We start from the raw sequence: 19,860 nt of genomic DNA, 5'->3' as shown, positions 1-19,860 counted from the left end.
AAAAAGAAAACAACTCACTCTTGTCCAAAATCCCTCAGGAAATGTGCTCCACTTCTTGTGAGGCACTATACACCCCCAATCCAAAGACTGCTTTTCCTTGAATAAAAATCATCAAACTTGTTCTTTAATTGTTTTAGTTTTGTCATTTGAAAAGACAAAAGCAAAGAGCAATATATAGTTTACACACTAAGAGACCAAAATTAATAGTTAGTATGTAAGCATATGAATGCTTACAATGGAGGAGGCACTTTACATATATTACCTCTAATACTTACAATTTTAGAAGGTAAATTACATCATCCTCATTTGCACACAAACTATTGAGAGATAAACTGATGCGTATTAAAATTTTTTTAAGAGTTTATTTGAGCAAAAATCAATTCCAATTGGGCAGTGATGAACTGAAAGTGGTTAGGAGTGCTCCACAAATAGGAACTTGGAGAAAGACTTTTTAGAGAAAAGGTGACAGCAACGCAAGGGAATTATTTGATTCGCTATAGCTTAAGCATTTGCATTATTTGGAAAAGAGTAGTTGGCTGTTTGTAATTCATTGTGAAGGGGAGCAGAATATGCCTCTCCAAAATATGCTTCTTTGGCATAAGAATTATCTTGGTCTGATTATTTTTAAGAAATAGCAGACACTGGAAAAGTTCTGAAAACTGAGAAGTTACCTGTTGTAAGGAAAATTTACATTTATAAGGGAAATCTCCACTATAAGGGTGTCAATATACACCAGGGAGAGAAGGATGACTCTAAATCACAAGAAACTCTTATTAGTGGAGAAGTCACAGACTAAAATCTGCATAACAACCTTATTCTTTACTGCGCTTTTCTTGATAACCTCCCAAAACTGGCTCCCGCAACTCCAAAATCTTTCTTTTGCCTTTAGCAGACGATAGTATTTAAGGTGATGGCTTTGGCCATTTCAGGTAGTCACTCAGTTTTCCTGGGTATCTCCCATGTATACAGGAGTTATGCCTATTATTAAAATTCTGTCTGTTTTTCTCCTATTAATCTGTTTTTTTTTAATTAGGGTGGGGGGATGTCTCAGCCAAGACCTTAGAAGGGTAGAGGGAAAACTATTTTTCCTCCCTGGCAGAACCAAAACAGAAAGAGGAGTCTTTCTTTCCCATCAGAGCTGGGAGAAAAAACAAACAAACAAACAACAACAAAACTAAAGAAAGAACAAAGTACAAGATGTTTCTAAAAGAAAGTGATTATAAATATAGGGGCACACAATTTATTCAAAACTGAAATATGTCAATGAGAAAGGAGAATTCTTTAAAAGGAACGGCTCGATTTAAAATGTATATGTCTGGGGCTTCCCTGGTGGCGCAGTGGTTGGGAGTCCGCCTGCCGGTGCAGGGGACACGGGTTCGTGCCCCGGTCCAGGGGGGTCCCATGTGCCGCGGGGCAGCTGGGCCCATGGGCCGTGGCCGCTGGGCCTGCGCGTCCGGAGCCTGTGCTCCGCGACGCGAGAGACCACAGCAGTGAGAGGCCCGCGTACCACACACACACACACACAAAAAAATGTATATGTCTGTATGTATATGTATAACTGATTAACTTTGTTATAAAGCAGAAACTAACACACCATTGTAAAGCAATTATACTCCAATAAAGATGTAAAAAAATAATAATAATAAAATAAAATGTATACGTCTGAAGTAAAAGCCTATCTAGGCACAAAATAAAAAACTGCTTTAAACTCAAATACAAACAGAAAAATTGTAAAGCAGCCAGAGGAGAAAACACATTCCTTCAAAGGAGCAACAAGATTTACCCCAGACTTCTCAACAGGCAGTATGGAAGTCAAAAGACAATATAATGATATTTTTTCAGTGTTGAAAGAAAACAAAAGTGTCAACCTAGAAATTCTGTATCCGGTGAAAATATCCTTAAAAAGTGAAAGAAAAATAGAAACACTTTCATCCCCCAAAAATAAAATAAAATAAAATGTATATGTCTGGAGATAGGAAATGTATGAATAACTCAAAAGTCAGAAAAGTCCAGTGATTAAGAGTATGGATTTTGTAGACAGGCAGACATAGATCAAAAGCTTCATTCTTTACCAGCCGTGTAATCTTAGGCATATTAATCTTCCCTTCTAAACTCCATTGCCTCATCTGTAAAATGGAGATTACTACTTACCATATAATGCTGTGAAGATTAAATGAGAAAATCCATAAATTGTGCTGTTAATAAATAAAATTCAACACAGTAAATTTTAAATATCTTATTGGCTTTATTCAATAATTCATGAATCAGGCAGCTTGCAATCTAGCAGATAGAAAGGAGTTCTGAGGAGCTGTACAAAATGAAAGACTTTTATAGGCAGATAGGAGCAGGAACAAGGAAGTTGTACTAGGCTAAAAAAAACAGATTGGTTATGGCAGGGTTATTTTCCTTTAAGGGATGGCAAGGGTCTATCAGGCAGATTACCTAACTGGTGCGCTTATTAGGCAATTCCTGATTGACGGGTTTAAGATTCCATTTCTGGGAGAGCCAAAACTGCAGTAAGTCTCAGTTTCATGATGTGGTATTTAGCATAAGTGATTCCATTTTGGGCCCGTTGTTTTTAACAATGTTTCATACAGAATCTGGCAAACAAATTTAGTCTTTATCATTACTGTTAAAAGACTAGGAGATGATGAAAGAAATTGCAGATGACACAAACCAATGGAAAGATATGCCATTCTCAGGGATTGGAAGAATCAATATTGTTAAATAGCTCATACTACCCAAGGCAATCTGTGGATTCTATGCAACCCCTACTAATATATCAATGGCATTTTCACAGAACTAGAGCAAATAATTCTAAAATTTGAATGGAAACACAAGAGACCCTGAACAGCCAAAACAATCTTAAGAAAGAAGAACAAAGCAGGAAGCATCACACGCCCTGATTTCAAACTATACTACAAAGCAAGAGTCATCAAAATAATATGGTGCTGGCACAAAAACAAACATATAAATCATTGAAACAGAATAGAGAGCCCAGAAGTGAACCTATACTTACATGGTCAATTAATCTATGACACAGGAGGCAAGAATATACTATAGGGAAAAGACAGCCTCTTCAGTAAATAGTGTTGGGAAAACTGGATCTCTATATGCAAAATAATCAAACTGGAATTTTTCACACCATATACAAAAACAAAAATACAAGATGGGTTAAAGAATTAACTGTAAGACACAAACCATAAAAATTCTAGAATAAAACATAGGTGGTACACTCTTTGACATCGGTCTTAGCAATATTTTTTTTGATATGTCTCCTCATGCAAGGGAAGCAAAGCAAAAATTAACAAATGGGACTACATCAAACTAAAATCTTTTGCACAGCAAAGGAAACTATCACCAAAATGAAGAGGCTACCTACCAAATGGGAGAAGATATTTGCAAACAATGTATCTGACAAGGGTTAACATCCAAAGTATACAAATAACTCATACAACCGCACAACAAAAACAAAAAAAACAAACCAATTAAAAAATGGCAGAGATGGGACTTCTCTGGTGCTGCAGTGGTTAAGACTCTGCACTCTCAATGCAGGGGGCCCAGGTTTGATCCCTGGTAAGGGAACTGGATCCCACATGCATGCTGCAACTAAGAGTTCACATGCCACAACTAAGGAGCCAGTACAACCAAATAAAAATAACTAACTAAATAAATAAATAAAAATTTAAAACAGCAGAGGACTTGAATAGACATTTTTCCCAAGAAGACTTACAGATGGCCAACAGGCACATAAAAAGATGCTCAACATCACTAATCATCAGGGAAACGCAAATCAAAACCACAATGAAATATCACCACACACCTATCAGAATGACTATTATCAAAAGACAACAAATAACAAGTGTTGCTAAGGATGTGGAGAAAAGAAAACCCTCATACACTGTTGGTGGTAATGCAAATTGTGCAGCCACTATGGAAAACAATATTTGAGGAGATTCCTCAAAAAATTAAGAACAGAACTACCATATGATCCAGCAATTCCACTCCTGGGTATTTGAAGAAAATGAAAACACTAATTGAAAAGTTATATGCACCCCTACATTCATTGCAGCATTATTTACAAAGCCAAGATATGGAAGCAACATTAGTGTCCATCTATAAATGAATGGATTAAAGAAGGTATGATGTATATACACAATAGAAGATTACTCAGTCATTAAAAGAAAAAGAAACCTTACATTTGTGACACCATGGATGGACCTAGAGAGTATTATTCTGAGTGAAATTAGTCAGAGGAAGACAAATACTATATAACTTCACTTATATGTGGAATCTACAAAGCAGGACAAAAGAACAAACTTAATAGAGTCAGAGACACAGAGAACAGACAAGTGGTTGCCAGAGGGGAGTGGGGGTGCCAAAGAGAGAAATAGATGAGGGAGACTAAGAGGTACAAACTTTCACTTGCAAAATAAATGAGTCATGGATATGAAAGGTACAGTGTGGGCCATATAGTCAGTTAAAAAAAAAAAAAAGACTAGGAGAATCTAGTCCACTGCTTCCAGTGGGGGATGGTGTTTACGGACCCACTTTGGGAAGGACAGATAAATGTTAGAAACTCAATTGACCCCACTCTAGATACTCTCGGATTCCAGCCACTTGAATTAGAAGCTGTTTTTTTCTTTGTTTCTCTGCTTGGTTGGGTTCTGTTTCTCTTCTTCTTTATATACTGATCACCCTTTCAGCAGATCTCTGTAATTGGTTTATCAGTCCTTTTCTAGGGTTTCCTTGTTACAGCCACTTCCTCAAGAGCTGAGACACCCAGGCAACAGAAGCCTAGACACCCAGGCAACACTACAATCAACCGCTGACCCCCAAAGGAGGAGGATGTCTGGAAGGAAAGGCAACCACAGAAGGGAAGAGGGGGAAAAAAATGATGGAGTTATAGAAGCTCTGGTTTGAAGGGGCTCAGCCAGGTCCACACACTAGCATCAACACAGTCCAGCCTGAAAACTTCCTTTAGGAATTCAGGTCTTTGCGTTAAAGCATTGTCGCTTTTAACAGCCTTTTAGAAATGCAAATACCCTAAGCTATGTTGATCATTAACTTCAGAGTGAGGATCTGCTCACCAGTCACTCTTTTTCAGAACAGCAGAGTGCTGAAGAATTTTGATGAGAGGAGAGAGAAATAATATGAGAGAGGAAGGGCTATTTCTCAGGAAGCAAAGACCCACGACAAAGTGAGGGGCTTAGACAACAGAGGGCTATTTATCTCTGAGGACCTAGGTTAGGAAGGGAGAGATGAGACCAGATTTCAGAGCCATCTTTGCCACAGTGTGGTATTGGGCAAGGCACTTTGCTTCTCTGGACCTCAGTGAAATGAGGGGAATGGACAGGATGCTCTTTATCAGAAATGACTTTTGCAAATATTTTCTCCCAGTGTGTGGCTTGTCTTATTCTCTTGACAGTCTTTTGCAGAGCATAAGTTTTAAATTTTAATAGTCAAGTATCAATTATTTGTTTCATGAATCATACTTTTGATGTTGTACCTAAAAAGTCATTGTCATACCCAAGGTCATCTAGATTTTTCTCCTTTGTTATCTTTTTTTAATATAAATTTATTTATTTATGGCTGCGTTGGGTCTTTGTTGCTGTGTGCAGGCTTTCCCTAATTGCATTGAGCGTGGCCTACTCTTCGCTGTGGAGCATGGGCTCTAGGCGTGCAGGCTTTAGTAGTTGTGGCTCGCGGGCTCTAGAGCGCAGGCTCAGTAGTTGTGGAGCACAGGCTTTGTTGCTTCGCAGCATGTGGGATCTTCCCAGACCAGGACTCGAACCTGTGTCCCCTGTCCTTTGTTATCTTCTAGGAGTTTTATAGCTTTGCATTTTACATTTAAGTCTATGATCTATTTCAAGTTAATTTTTGTGAAGTGTGTAAGGTTGGTGTCTAGATTTTTCTTTTTGCTTGTGGATGTCCAGCTGTTCCAGCACCATTTGTTAAAAAGACTTGGGCTTCCCTGGTGGCTCAGTGGTTGAGAGTCCGCCTGCCGATGCAGGGGACACGGGTTCATGCCCCGGTCCGGGAAGATCCTACATGCCGCGGAGCGTCTAGGCCCGTGAGCCATGGCCGCAGAGCCTGCACGTCCGGAGCCTGTGCTCCACAGCAGGACAGGCCACAGCAGTGAGAGGCCCACGTACCACAAAAAAAAAGAAAATTCAAGCAAGAGAAACTGTATTAGAGATGATCTAGATGTTGGCACTAATTATAAGTATATGTTAAAGGCTTTGGTAGAAAACATGGACAACATGCATGAACAGGTGGGGAATCTCAGTAGAGAGAAACTATAAGAAGTGTCACATGAAAATATTAGAAAATGTTAAAACATGGTAAGAGAGAGGCAGAATATGTTCAATAGTCTCATCAGTTGACTCCATACAGCTGAGAAATAATCAGTGCATTGAAGATGGATTCACAGAAATTACCCAAACTGAAATTCAAAGGAAAAAATGTGAAAAAAGAAAGAAAATAGAACATCTAAGAAGTGTGAAATAATTATAAATTGGTATAATTATGTGTAATAGAAATCCCAAAGAAGAGAGAAAAAACAGGGCAGAATAAACATTTTAAGAGATAATGGCCAAGAGTTTTTCAAACATAATAGAAGTTATCAAACCATAGATCCAAGAAGCTGAAAGAACTATAAGCAGACTAACTACATGTGCACACACACCACCTAAACACATAATATCCAAACTCCTGAAACCAGAGATAAAGAGAAAAATAATCAAAACACCAATAGATCTTAATTTTTAAAAATCTTAGAGAGCTATGTTATCAGTGCCACCACCACAGCCAGCCACCAAAGGCATAACTGCTGCAGAGGCTGTATTAGCATAAATGTGAAGACATTTAAATCTTTCTCTTGACCAACTCACAATTGTCTAGAAGGTTTAAAAAGAACATTTTTTTAAGAAATGGAAATGAGAAAAAGAAGAATGTCAGAGCCCAGTTTCTAAAGCATGCCATACAACAATGTCCTTCCAAAATAGGTGGGAACCTCAGTGGTGTCTAGACCTTGTTTTCTAGTCTTCCCTTCAAGATGAAAATTTTAGGTCATCTCCTCAGACTCCAGGGGGCTGCTCTGCAATCTTCCTTATCTCTTGCCTTGAAGACGAAGTATGTTTCCTTTCTGAATCCCCAAGCTTCCTCCCATGAGTTGTCCTAGATGTTGCCTTGGGTCCTGCCATATAAAACTCTCCCTTCATTCCAAGCCCAGGGAGTACTCAAAATCCTCTCGCTTCTCTAAGAAATAACTTATGAAGCCCAGTGGCAGAATGTATCGTTGCAGTTTGCAGAGCCAAAATACTTTGATGTTGTACAGCATCTCTTTCATCAAGACAGGGTTCTTCTGCTGCCCCTCTGATGCCTCATTACTTTCTCTGAATGCTCCTCTATCTTCACCCATCCATTAAATATTGGTGCTTGTTCATCTCTCTGTCTTCAGTGTACTTTTCTCTCCTCCAATGATTTTCTAAATGGGGAGAGACTGCCCCAGGGGGTATATCAGAATAGGAAGGGGAAAGAGAGGTAGAGGTGTAGTTTGAAAAGATTATTCAGCATTGAGATACAATTTTATACTTGCAATTTGACAAATCAATTTTGAAACTTAAGAAAAAATTAAAGGAAGATGAAAAATTTTATGTTTAAAAGGGTTGAGAATAAACTTTTTAAAATTGGGAAACATGATCTTGTATATTTCTCAACTCTTCTAAATGATTTTACCCACACACATAGCTTCTACTCGACCAGTGGTTCTCAACTAAGAGAGGGATGTTGTATGACCCAACTCAGCCAAAAATAAATAAATAAATTGATTAAAAACAAAAGAAAACCTTATTTATTCTTCACCATTTACTACCCATAGCCCAACAACGTCCCCCTTGTCAATTCTTCACAAAATTGTTGTTTCTGAAAGGTATAAAAGCTTCCTGCTCTGATTACTTCTTTGAGTCTCATATCTTAGTGGGGCTCCCATACACACATATGAATGTACAAAATTAAATTTATTTTTCCCCTGTTAATGTGTCTTATGTCAATTTAATAATTAGGTTAGCCAAAGACCCTAGAGGGGAAGAAGGGGAAGATCCTTCAACCCGCACCAAAAGATACCGCCTGCTGCAACTAAGACCTGGCACAGCCAAATAAATAAATGAATATTAAAAAAACAAAAAACAAAAACTGAAAACCAAAATTGCCTAACAAATCAGGTCACTGCTCTGCTCAAAATCCTTCAGTGACTTCCCATCGCCTTCAGAATGATGTTCAGCCCTTTAAGGTGACATCTAACCCCTTCAGGATGGCACATAACATCTGTGCACCTTTCACTGCCATCCCCACCCCAATCCTATGTTCCACCAATACCAAATTTCTTGCCGTTCCCCCAATTTGCCATGTGTTGTCATATGTTCTCTCATGCTGTTTTCTGTGAACAGAGCTATTTTGCCAATCGGTGCTCCTTCCTCAAGACCAGACTCCTTCTCCATAAAACCATAAGTTGCACATAGCTAAACTCTTGTTTGCAAGAGGAGTCACCTAAGTTCTGCTGGCTCTCCAGCAGTGGCCCTGCCTCCACAAAGATCTCTCCCATTCATGAACACATGAAGCATGATGTGCCGTATTTTGGGTACCTTGACGTTGGGATAATGTTGTAGACTGACTTGTTTTATTTTTTTCTCGGCTTACAAAAGCAGGCTCTTTGCTGCCCTCTACTGCCCTCTTTTGAGACAAAGTGGATAATGTGAGTCTCCTCTGCAGGACGAAATACCCAGTTTTCCAAAAAAAGCTAAAGAAAGATTTGAGTGGTTTAACATAAGAAGCAGCCAGCTAATGGGCTAGGGTAGTGGGAGTCAGGTTCAGGAGCAAGGAGAACCTGGGGATGCTCTTTTTTAAGCCACCTGCTCTGCTCTTGTTGCTTGAGTGACGCTTGACCTCAGACAATGGCATCAACGTCTTGCTTTCATTCACTTGCACTCTGGCTTTAGGCCCTTAGTGGTAAGGGCACAATTTGAAGCGGGAGTAGAAAACTAGGAATTAGATCTCAACATCTAGGGTCTGCTACTCAAATGGCTTAGAAGCTCCCCATCAGGGCTGCCTTGCCGTCTAACCGTATCAAATGCATGGTCTCCAGCAAGGGTAAAGATTCAGGAGGGTAGAAACACTGTCTTAAGCCAAACATGCTGAGAGTTGCTGGAAACTGTTCCTTGGGAGGGCTGAAACTGCCCTGCTCAGCAGCAAGGAAATATTTGATACGAACATTTGAAGAACTATAAATGAGGTTCTAAGTGATTCAAAATTATCATCTTGTCACTGGAAATAGACCTACCTCAAGGCTTTAGCAAATAAAGGAATCACTTCTATGGCTTCCAGTTAATTTCCTAAAGCACAGTTCAGCTCGAGGCCCTGTCTCTAGTTCTAGCCCATACTTCTCCTTCCAGATATCCAACTGATCCTGACCACTCCACTGGCATGTCCCATAGGCACCTCAAACTCAGAATAGCCAAACCTGAACTTATATCTCCCCACTCCATCACACCTAAACTTCTCATCATATTTCCCACTTCAAGGAATGGCACCTCCTAAGCCAGAAATCTAGGTATCATTGTGATTTCCTTACTCTCTTTCGTAACCCACATCCAAGTTTGCCAGTTCTCCTTGCTAAATATCCAAACCCGACTACCATTACCTTGGTCCCAAGCCATCTTCATCTGCCACCAGGACTACTGCAAGAGCCTAACTCATCTTTCTACTCGCAGTCTTACTCCCTCCAACCTCTTTATAAGCTGCAACCAGACTAATGTTCAGACACACTAGAAATCAAAGAAATGCAAGTTAAAATGACGAGACCCCATTTTTCATCTATTAATTGCTTAAGATTAAGAAAAAGAACGTGATTAAGTGGATTCTCATTGATTTATTTTTTGGCTGCGTTGGGTTTTCTTTGCTGCATGTGGGCTTTCTCTAGTTGCGGTGAACAGGAGCTACTCGTCATAGTGGTGCGTGGCCTTCTCTTTGCAGTGGCTTCTCTTGTTGTGGAACATGGGCTCTAGGTGCGTGGACTTCAGTAGTTGTGGCTCGCGGGCTCTAGAGCGCAGGCTCAGTAGTTGTGGCACATGGGCTTAGTTGCTCTGCAGCATGTGGGATCTTCCCGGACCAGGGCTCGAACCCGTGTCCCCTGCGTTGGCAGGCAGATTCTTAACCACTGCACCACCAGGCAAGTCCCTCTCACAGATTTCTGAATGCGGTGTAAACTAAAACAATTGTTTTGGAAAGAAATGTGGAAATACTATCAAAAGCTAAGAAATATGCATGCCTATGACATCGTAATTTCACTTCTGGGAAAATGGCCTTTGGGAAAATGCCAAAATATTTTTTTAAAAAAGAAAAAGAAAAACTGTTGTTCTTTGCAGCACTATTGAAAATTAGAAAAAACCTAAAAATATCCAAAATCTGACTTTAGGTAAATCACTCTGCAACTAAATCACCTGGAGTCTCCCTGGGCGCTGAGAGAGGTATATGTATCAGTTAGGTGACTTTCTGCAGCAAGTACCAGGAAACTGCTCTCAGATGACTTAAACAAGAAATATTTTTCTATGTCACATATCAAGTTGTCTGAAGATAGGGCAGTTCGAGGGTTGGTTAATCTATAACTCAATAATGTCACCAGTCACCCAAATTTTTCTCTTTGTCTTGCTATCATTAGCATGTTAGCCACTTCCCTCATGTAAGCAACATGGCTGCAGCAGCTCCCAGCATCACATCCTTAAACATCACCATCTTCAAAGACTGACAGAGAATTTATTACTTCTTATGTCCCAGAATCCCCCCCAAGCAGATTGCCTCTGAGGGTTCATTGTCTAGAGCTGTATTACATGTTCAGTCCTAAGTCAATCACTGGCAAGGGAATTGATTCTCAAAGTGTGACCAGCAGTATTAACATCATAATCTGTTAGAAATGCTAATTCTGGGGCCCCACCAGAATCAGAAAATCTGACGGGGGGCCCACTTATTTGTGTTTTAACAAGTCCTCCAGATGACTCTAATGCAGCTCAAATATGAGAACCACTGACTTAGACTAACCAAAAACCACCTCCTGGGGCTAGGAAAAGGTCTAGCCTCCTCTAAAGCTCATGGCCACCATATATCTGAACAAAATCAGGTTCTGTCAGCCCGGAAGAAAGGGAGAAGTAGGCAAGGTCTGTACAGGAGAAAGCCCTGTTCTAGTGTTGATAATGAGTCTCTTAAGGATACAAGAAAGTCCATGGAGTAATACTGTCTCTTCCTTTCCACACACTCCTCAAAAATACATATTTTTTAGTACGTTTTCTTCAATTAAAAAATGTGAGGGAGGGACTTCCGCGGTGGTCCAGGGGTAAAGAATCCTCCTTCCAATGCAGGGGACGTGGGTTCGATCCCTGGTCAGGGAACTAAGCTCCCACATGCTGTGGGGCGACTAAGCCCACGCACCACAACTACTGAGCTCGCGTGCCTCAATGAGAGAGCCCATGTGCCGCAAACTACAGAGCCCAGGTGCCCTGGAGCCCACGTGCCACAACTAGAGAGAGAAAACCCGCATGCCACAACTAGAGAGAAGCCCACGTGCTGCAACTAAGACCGGACGCAGCCAAAAAAAAAAAAAAAGTGAGGGAATTTCCTGGCCGTCCATTTGTTACCAACCAGGGTTCTTGCCTTCCCCAATCAATAGAAATTAGAGGCCAGACAAGAAATTCAGGCAAGGCTTAATTGGGGCCCCTGTTGCAGCAGGAGGGAGCAAGGACAAAGCCCAAGTGGGGGCGAGCTTGTTCCTTACATGGGGGGAGGGTAGGGGTGCATCCAGGGGTCAGGCCAAGGGGGTGGCTTAGGTGTTTCGCCCACCTTCTAGGTGGTGTTGTGTGCAAGGAGCGTGCTCAGTACCCTGTTTTTGTTCCAGGCTCTTCAGAAGTGGCAGTTGGACTTTCTGGTCTCTTTGTACATTTTGGGTCCAGAATTTGCCCCAATTGTGCATGCACATAGTTATTTTTAATCCCATGTTATTTTTAATCCCATACAGTTTCTTTGTATTTTGTTGCTTGACGAGAGGTGTGTCCAGGTGCAAGCATTGCAGCACTGCAGCAAAGGTCCCAGGTCCCAGCAAAGGGTCCCAGGTCCCAGCCTGTCTCATTCCCCCCTGAGAGATTCTACACCCTTATTCTTAAGGAGTAAGGGGCCAGAGTTGTCTTCTTCTGAAACTTCTTCCTGCTGGACAGGGGCCACAGCCCTTAGCCTACCCTAGAGGTGTAGAAGTCCCTCACTGACTGTTCCAAGGACCTGTAGGGACCTGGGCCACTTTCCGCTGGAATGGGCTGAATTCCTTGAGCCATCATGAGCCTTACTTCAAACTGTTGGAGGCTAAATGACACAAACTTAACCAAAAGGTTAAACAAACAAGGGCTAAAAAGAAGAAGAACATTGACAGCCATTAAAGGGCCAAGTAAGGGAGGGAACCAGGGTTAACTTTGGGCTTCCTTAACTGCTGGCCAGACAAGGGAGGCAAAATCATGAAGCCATTCTGCCTTGTTCGGCCAGAAGGTAATCAAGGTCCAGACGGTCGTCAAGAACCACATAAGCCAAGGAAGCAAGACAGGTCCCAAGTCTCATTAAGGCTTCACATAGGAGCCAACCCACTACATCATTTTACTTACCTGTTGATGGTGCTTGTCTTTTGAATAGGTATCTCAGATCTTCCACGGGCTCACAGGTGTATTGTTCTGTTGTGACCTGAGGGGTTTCTGCAGGTAAAAGCTTTAGTCTGGACAAATGTACCCAACTAGATATCTCTTGCAGTCTGACAGCAGTGGGGGTGGTTAAAGTTACTTTATAGGGGCCCTTCCATTTTGGCAATAGTTGGTCTTCAAGGGGACCCCTCTTTCCAGGTGTTAAGAAGAACTTGGTCCCCAGGGTTTATTTGTGAAGGAACTGTTCCTTCCTCTGTAGTTTTAGTGGGAGCTGACAGTGCCTTGTGGGCATAATCCTGGATTGCCTTCTGAACTTGTCCTAGATTAAGAATATATCTCAGGGCCTGGTTCACTTCCTCATCTAGTAGAATGTCAGTGGTAAGAAAAGGCCTCCCATCGGTCATTTTAAATGGGCTAAGCCTCAGACCACTCCTCGGGGTTGGTCCAGGGTTCATGAGTTTTTTGGCAGAGCTTTGCTAAGGTTTTCTTTAAAGTATGATTCATTTTCTCTACCTTCCCTGAAGACTGGGGGTGCCGAGAGGTGTGTAGCTCATAGATCCTATCCCTAGGGCCTTTGTGAGTCCCTGGGTGATTTTGGCTATAAAAGAGGGCCCGTTATCGCTCTGGAAGGACTTTGGAAGTCCAAACCAAGGAATTATTTCCTTTAAAAGGGATTTACAGACTTCCATAGCCTTTTCAGATCGGGTGGGGAAGGCTTCAACCCATCCTGTGAAAGTATCAACAAACACAAGAAGATATTTATATCCTGATCGTGGGGGCATTTGGGTGAAATCTAACTGCCAGTCTTCCCCTGGATATGTCTCTCGGTGTGGATTGGCTTGAGTAACGGAAGGGGAATTGGATGGGTCTGTGGGTTATTACGGGCACATAAATCACAGGCAAGCATTACTTGTTTTTCTGTTCTTTTAAGCCCCGTCCCTGAAAAAGCCTTTTGCATCAAGTCCCATAGCGCATCCTCCCATAGTGGGTGGCATCATGTAAGCTCTTAGTGAGTTTCCATTGTTGGGCCTCAGGGATTAGAACCTTAGCCTCCTTTTTATACAAGCCTGTGCTTCCCTTCTCATAGCCCCATTTCTCAGCATTTTCTTGTTCCTGAGGGGAATACTGGAGAAGGCTAGGGAGTTCAGGAGGGCCAGTCAGTAGAGCCATAACTTGTTCGGGTTCCTGCAGTCGAGCTGCCTGTTTTGCTATTTGATCAGCTTTGCTGTTCCCTTGGTTCACAAAAGATCCATCCCTCTGATGGCCCCTACAGCGGACTACTGCTACCTAGGTCAGAAGCTGCACTGCTTCTAAAAGAGCCAGAATCAAATCTTTAAGTTTTACGGGGAACTTTTAGCAGTTAACATTCTTCTTTCTTTCCAAATGGCAGCGTGAGCCTGTAGCATGTGGAACCCATACTTACAGTCAGTAAAGATATTTAATTTCTTATCCTTCCCTAATTGCAAAGCTCTTATTAATGCAATTAGTTCAGCCTTCTGGGCTGATGGCTGGGGTGACAGGGCCTTGGCTTCTATGACTTCATCTAGACTAGCTATGGCATACCTTGCCTATCGGGTTCCCATTTCTACAAAACTGCTCCCATCAGTAAACCATCTGACCTCAGGGCTGTCAAGAGGCTCATCTAGAAGATCAGGCCTGCTGGAGTAAGTCTGTTCTACGGTCTCCATGCACTGAGGCTGCAAGTCTCCACTCTCGACTGCTGGAAGCAGAGCTGCTGGATTCAGGGTTTGGCACCCCTTTAAGGTAATGTCGGGGGCATCTGTTACAAGGGCCTGATATCTTGTTAACCTTCCTCCAGTCAACCAATGATGTCCTTTGACTTCCAGCACAGATTGTACCTGATGAGGGCTTAACACATCTAAGTGTTGTCCCAGAGTGAGCTTGGAAGCGTCATTAACCAACAGGGCTGTGGCTGCTACTGCCCTAAGGCAGCTTGGCCATCCCAGCCCCACTGAGTCCAGTTGTTTTGAAAAGTAAGCCACTGGTCTCTGATCCGGTCCCAGCTTTTCGGTCAGGACTCCTAGTGCTATCCCTGACTTCTCACGAACATATAGGGTGGAGGGCTTGTCCAAATTTGGAAGCCCCAGTGCAGGTGCTCTACTCACCTCAGTCTTTAGAATCTCAAAGGCCTGCTGGTGGTCCCTATTCCATGGAAGGGGTTCCCTTTCTCCTCCCTTTAGAGCCTCATATAGGGGTTTTGCTCTAAGGCCATAATTTGGAACCCAGATATGACAGAAACCAGCCATCCCAAGAAGCCTCGGAGTTGCCTCTTTGTGGTTGGAGATGGTAAAGCACTAACTGTTGTTTTTTGATCTATGGCCAGGGCTCGTGCCCCTAGGGTCAAAACATCCTAAACATTGAACCTGTTGCTGTGAGATCTGAGCCTTGTTTGGAGACACTTCATAACCCCTTTTTGCCAGAAAATTTAGGACCCTAACAGTATTTTGATCTGAATCTTGTTTGGTCTCACTACTTATGAATAAATCATCAACATATTGTAGGAGAGTCCCGTTCTCAAGGCTCAGTTCCCTCAGTTCCCTTGCTAACGCATTTCCAAAAAGATGGGGGCTGTCCCGAAAACCCTGCAGAAGCACTGTCCGGGTATACTGGGTAGCCTCCGGGGTGTCAGGGTCCCTCCATTCAAAGGCAAGAAGGTATTGAGAGTCTGGATGTAGGAGAATACAGAAAAATGCATCTTTGAGGTCCAAAACAGAGAAATACTGAGCACTCCCTGGCACTTGGGTGAGGGGGGTATATGGATTTGGCACCAGTGGGTGAATAGAGGTGACTGCCTCATTCACTGCTCATAATTCTTGCACAAACCAATACTCCCCGTTAGGCTTCTGAACAGGGAGGATCAGGGTGCTGCAAGGGGATTGGCAGGGCCTAATGAGTCCGTGTTTTAGGACCTGCTGAGCAGCGGTTGGATTCCCCTCAGGGCCTCAGGCTTTAAAGGACAAGGATATCGTCTCTTCCAGGGGTATTTTCCCCAGGTTTAACCTTATTTTTATAGGGGGAACACATTTTGCCCTTCCTGGCACCGAGATATACCAAACTGTAGGATCTACCCATTCTCTAATTCCTTGGGGGATGTCTTGGGGAATATTTTGATGACCAACAGGTGGGTCATCTGGGGCTACTAATAGACACATTCTCTGTTTAAATTATTTATGTCCCTGGGCTTCACCCTGTCCTAAGAATATAGTAGCTCCTAACTTATATAACAAATCTCTCCCCAGGAGAGGGACAGGGCATTCTGGCATATACAAAAGGGAGTGAGTAATAATAATGGACCTGATTCTACAGGCAAGGGGAGACGTAAATCACCTCACCTTTGGCTGTCCATCAACTCCTGTCACAGCACAGTCCCGGTTGGAGAGGGGGCAGGCTGGCCAAGTCAGAACAGAGCAGGTGCCTCCAGTGCCTGCAAGAAATTCATTTCTCCTACCTGCCACATCAAGGGTGACCCGAGGCTCCGCTGGAGTAATGAGGATGGATCGAGTGGGATCTGGAGGCTGGCAGGCACTCAGGCCTTATCAGTCAGCGTGCCGGCATCTCTCATCCGAGAGATTCGCAAGGAACTGGGACCTGCTGGGGTTGCCGCTCGGGCATCCCACAGGAGGGTGCTCAGGACGTTCCCCCTTTCCAGTGCCCCCCTTCTGATAAAAGTCACACTGGTTTGGGCCAGGCAGCTTCTTGGTGGTCTGTCCAGCCTTCTCAGCCCTCCAGGTCCCCTCGAGGTGGTGGGTGAATCAGAGCAGCCAAAGGCTGCGTTTTATTAGCCTCTTATCCTTATTGGCCACCTCCATTAAGCCTCAGTTGTTATAGACCATGAAGGCCTGCTCTACCAAGGTTGACAACGGGGCTTGGGGCCCAGCCTCAAGTTTTTGCATTTTCTCCGGATATCAGGAGTAGCCTGGGTGATAATATGCATGGCCAATAATGTCCTCCCTTCTGCGGTCTTAGGGTCTGTATTGGTGTACTTCCTGAATGCCTCTGTCACCCAGCTCAGGAAGACTGCCGGGTCTTCATCTTTTTCCTCTCGGACCTTATCATCATTTACAGGCTTCACCATACACCTTTTCATTCCTTCTGACAGACAAGTAATATAATGTCTCATCCTAGCCTGGCCTACACGATCTTCATAGTCCCAGCGTGGGTCATGTTCTGGGATTGCATCCCCACCCGATAAATTTGGTGGCGTGGATTGGTGGCCAGCAGGCCATCTGCGTGTTCCCTGGCCTTTCTCAGTATATGCTCCTTTTCATCCAGGGTGCAACAGTGGGCCAGGACATCTGTGATGTCCTGCCAGGTGAGAGAGAATGTCAACCCCAGCGTGATAAATTCATCCCTAAACTTGTCAGGGTTCTCTGAGAACCTGCCAAACCTCTCCTTACAGATTAACCCAATTCGTTTAGGATCTCTCTTTGGGATGTTCCAGGGATCCCCTGAAGCGCCCCAAAGTTAACTGGAAGTCAAGAGAATTTCAATTAGAATTTGATATTTGGGAAGTCTGTCAAAAACTTGAAAAACTTTTAGAACACCTGGTCAGAAAGAATCACAGGTCGCTGTGAAACCATTATTCCTTGAGCTTATGTGGGGAAAACAATATCAAAAGTAAACACAGATCACTTAAAGGCAGAGAAACTCATATAATCTGCTATCAAAAGTATTCCAGGAAAACTTTGTTCTCTTATGAGAGAGAAAAACCAAATCCAGTCCTGTATCAGCCTACTCTCAGTAAAATCCATTTACCTAATTAAATTTAATGCAACCTTAGAAGACTCTGACTACATACAAAATTCTTTTCTCAATGTTCCCCTTCCGCAAACCTTCTATAACTTTCTGTACCCATATTTTGTCCCTTATTCTTTCCATTCAGAAATAACCAGCTCAGACTTCCCTGCTGGTGCAGTGGTTAAGAATCCACCTGCCAATGCAGGGGACCCGGGTTCGAGCCCTGGTCCGGAAGATCCCACATGCCACAGAGCAAATAAGTCCATGCACCACAACTACTGAGCCTGCGCTCTGGAGCCCGCGAGCCACAACTACTGAGCCTGCATGCCACAACTACTGAAGCCCGTGCGCCTAGAGCCTGCCCTCCGCAACAAGAGAAGCCACCGCAGTGAGAAGCCCATGCACCACAACGAAGAGTAGCCCCTGCTCGCCGCAACTAGAGGAAGCCCGCGTGCAGCAACGAAGACCCAACGCAGCCAGTAAATAAATGAATAAATAAATAAAAAATTTTTTAAAAAGAAAAAACTTAAAAGACACAAACAAGAAGTTTTCAAGATAAAGGGGACGGGGGTGCAGGTGTGAAGACCAAGGGAGAGGTAAAGGGAGGAGGGACAGAAAAGACTGAAAAAGAGAAAGAGACAGAAAGAGAGATTGCCTTTTCAACCTGCCCCCTGCTGGTGTCTCTTCAGGCACCAACCTGTGTGCTTCCAGAAAGGGCCAGTGAAGGAGGCAGCACCCTGTACACTGCCCACCGCCCACTGGGGTGATCAAGCCCAGAAACCAGCCAGTTGTACGTCGTCTGCAGGACTGCAACCCACAGGTGGGACTCTCACCCATGCATACAATTTGTACGTTGTCTTGTACGAGATGGATGGGCACCTGGGCCGGACAGCTGGTGTTTGTCACATGGAGTAAAACTGAAGCTTTGTTCTCACCCAGACACTCCAAGGACAAAGCCAGTGGCAGAGCTGAGCTCTGCTGAAGTAAAGAGATAAGGTGCCCACTCCTGAGGTCAAGAAAAACCTCCCTGTCTGCACATGTGCAGGAAGGCTCCTTGGGGGTCAAAAATGGAGGGGGCACCACCCCATAAGTGTGGACATGCACCCACACGCCTCTGGGGTGGGATCCATCTTAGCAAAAAGTTGGGCATGCATGTTGGGGAGGGTCCTGGGACCAGTCAGTTGTGAAAAAAGAAACGAGATAATTGGCCAAAGGTAAACGGAGACCCAGAAGAACTGTCCTATACAAGGGATTTAAATCACCTCTTTACTGTGCTCCTCCTTAGAGAGGACGCCCATACCCTTTCTCTCTGGGCGTGTATTTCTGCCTTGCTTCTGTCTTAGATAAACAAACTGCTTCTCTGTGTGCTCTCCCATTCCTTGTGCTGTGTCTTTAATAATAAACTTTGTACCTGTTTTAACAGTTTTTGCCCCCTTGAAACATTCTTGCTTTCAAATTGGGGAAAGAGCCAGGGCCACTTCACTTTTAACCTCTAGCCCCTGGTGGCCTAGCAGTTAGGATTCCTGGTTTTCATCCAGGCTACTCAGATTCAATTCCTGGGCAGGGAACTAAGATGTCTCTTCAGGACCGCTCACCGATGTCCCTCCGAGATCAGTCTGTGGGTCCCCGACCCACAGGTGGGACTCTCACCCACACCTACCCCAGTATATAGAAATCTGCCACTTCGGCCCGTTCCCAATGGGACTTCTCTTGGCGGCAGGAAAATAGAAGGGAGAATACTGGGACAATCGGACTTCCAACCACTACATGAGATGAGGTTTCAACCTCTATCACGCTCATAGATCTCTGGTCAGGGAGAGGCCGCTGGACCAAGGTCTGCATGGTATGAGGCGAGCCTCTCCCATCTCTGCTTGTCCTCCGTTGCTGGTCAGAGGGAGCATGGTCTCACAAGCTGAGAGGAGTGACACTGTAGCTGTCCTATGTCCACTCTCTCAGAAGGAGAGGACAGAAGTAAGAGAGGACAGAGAGAGGAGAGGACAGAGAGAAGTAGAGAGAGATCAGGAGAGGGAAAAGGGAAAATGGGAGGGGGAAAAAGAACAAAGAGGAGGGGGAAAGCGTTGCTTGAATGAGGGTACTGAGGCCCCCAGGGGCCAGGAAGGTAGACTTACCAAATGCAGTGATGCTGAAACAAGAGGTTCAGGTGGCCGCTTGTCACCCACAGGGAAGCTGTGTTCATGGTCCTGGAGGGGCCCAGATCCTCTCCCCCATCTCATTGCATGCCACAAAATATGTTACCAACCAGGGTTCTTGACCTTTCCCAATCAATAGAAATTGACTAGAGACCAGACAAGAAATTCAGGCAGGGCTTTATTGGGGCCCCTGCTGCAGCAGCGGGTAGCAGGAACAAACAACA

The 19,860-nt window shown here is 43.8% G+C and overlaps 1 long non-coding RNA gene across 1 annotated transcript in view; it reads right to left on the bottom strand.

The window, feature by feature from the left end:
* LOC112403914 (uncharacterized) overlaps positions 1–19,860 on the bottom strand; it is a 31,607-nt gene extending 11,747 nt beyond the window's left edge. Inside the window, exons 1-3 of the long non-coding RNA XR_003004014.1 lie at positions 19,616–19,860; positions 16,082–16,173; positions 12,696–12,782 (exon numbers count right to left, since the gene is read on the bottom strand). This is a non-coding gene — a long non-coding RNA (uncharacterized LOC112403914). The remainder of the gene's footprint in view (positions 1–12,695; positions 12,783–16,081; positions 16,174–19,615) is intronic.

The sequence above is a fragment of the Neophocaena asiaeorientalis genome, unplaced genomic scaffold (genome assembly GCF_003031525.2).
Source record: "Neophocaena asiaeorientalis asiaeorientalis breed wild unplaced genomic scaffold, Neophocaena_asiaeorientalis_V1.1 scaffold156, whole genome shotgun sequence".
NCBI lineage: Eukaryota > Metazoa > Chordata > Mammalia > Artiodactyla > Phocoenidae > Neophocaena > Neophocaena asiaeorientalis.
The sequence above is the reverse complement of the archived record's forward strand: the minus strand, read 5'-3'. Positions and strand labels throughout refer to the sequence as shown.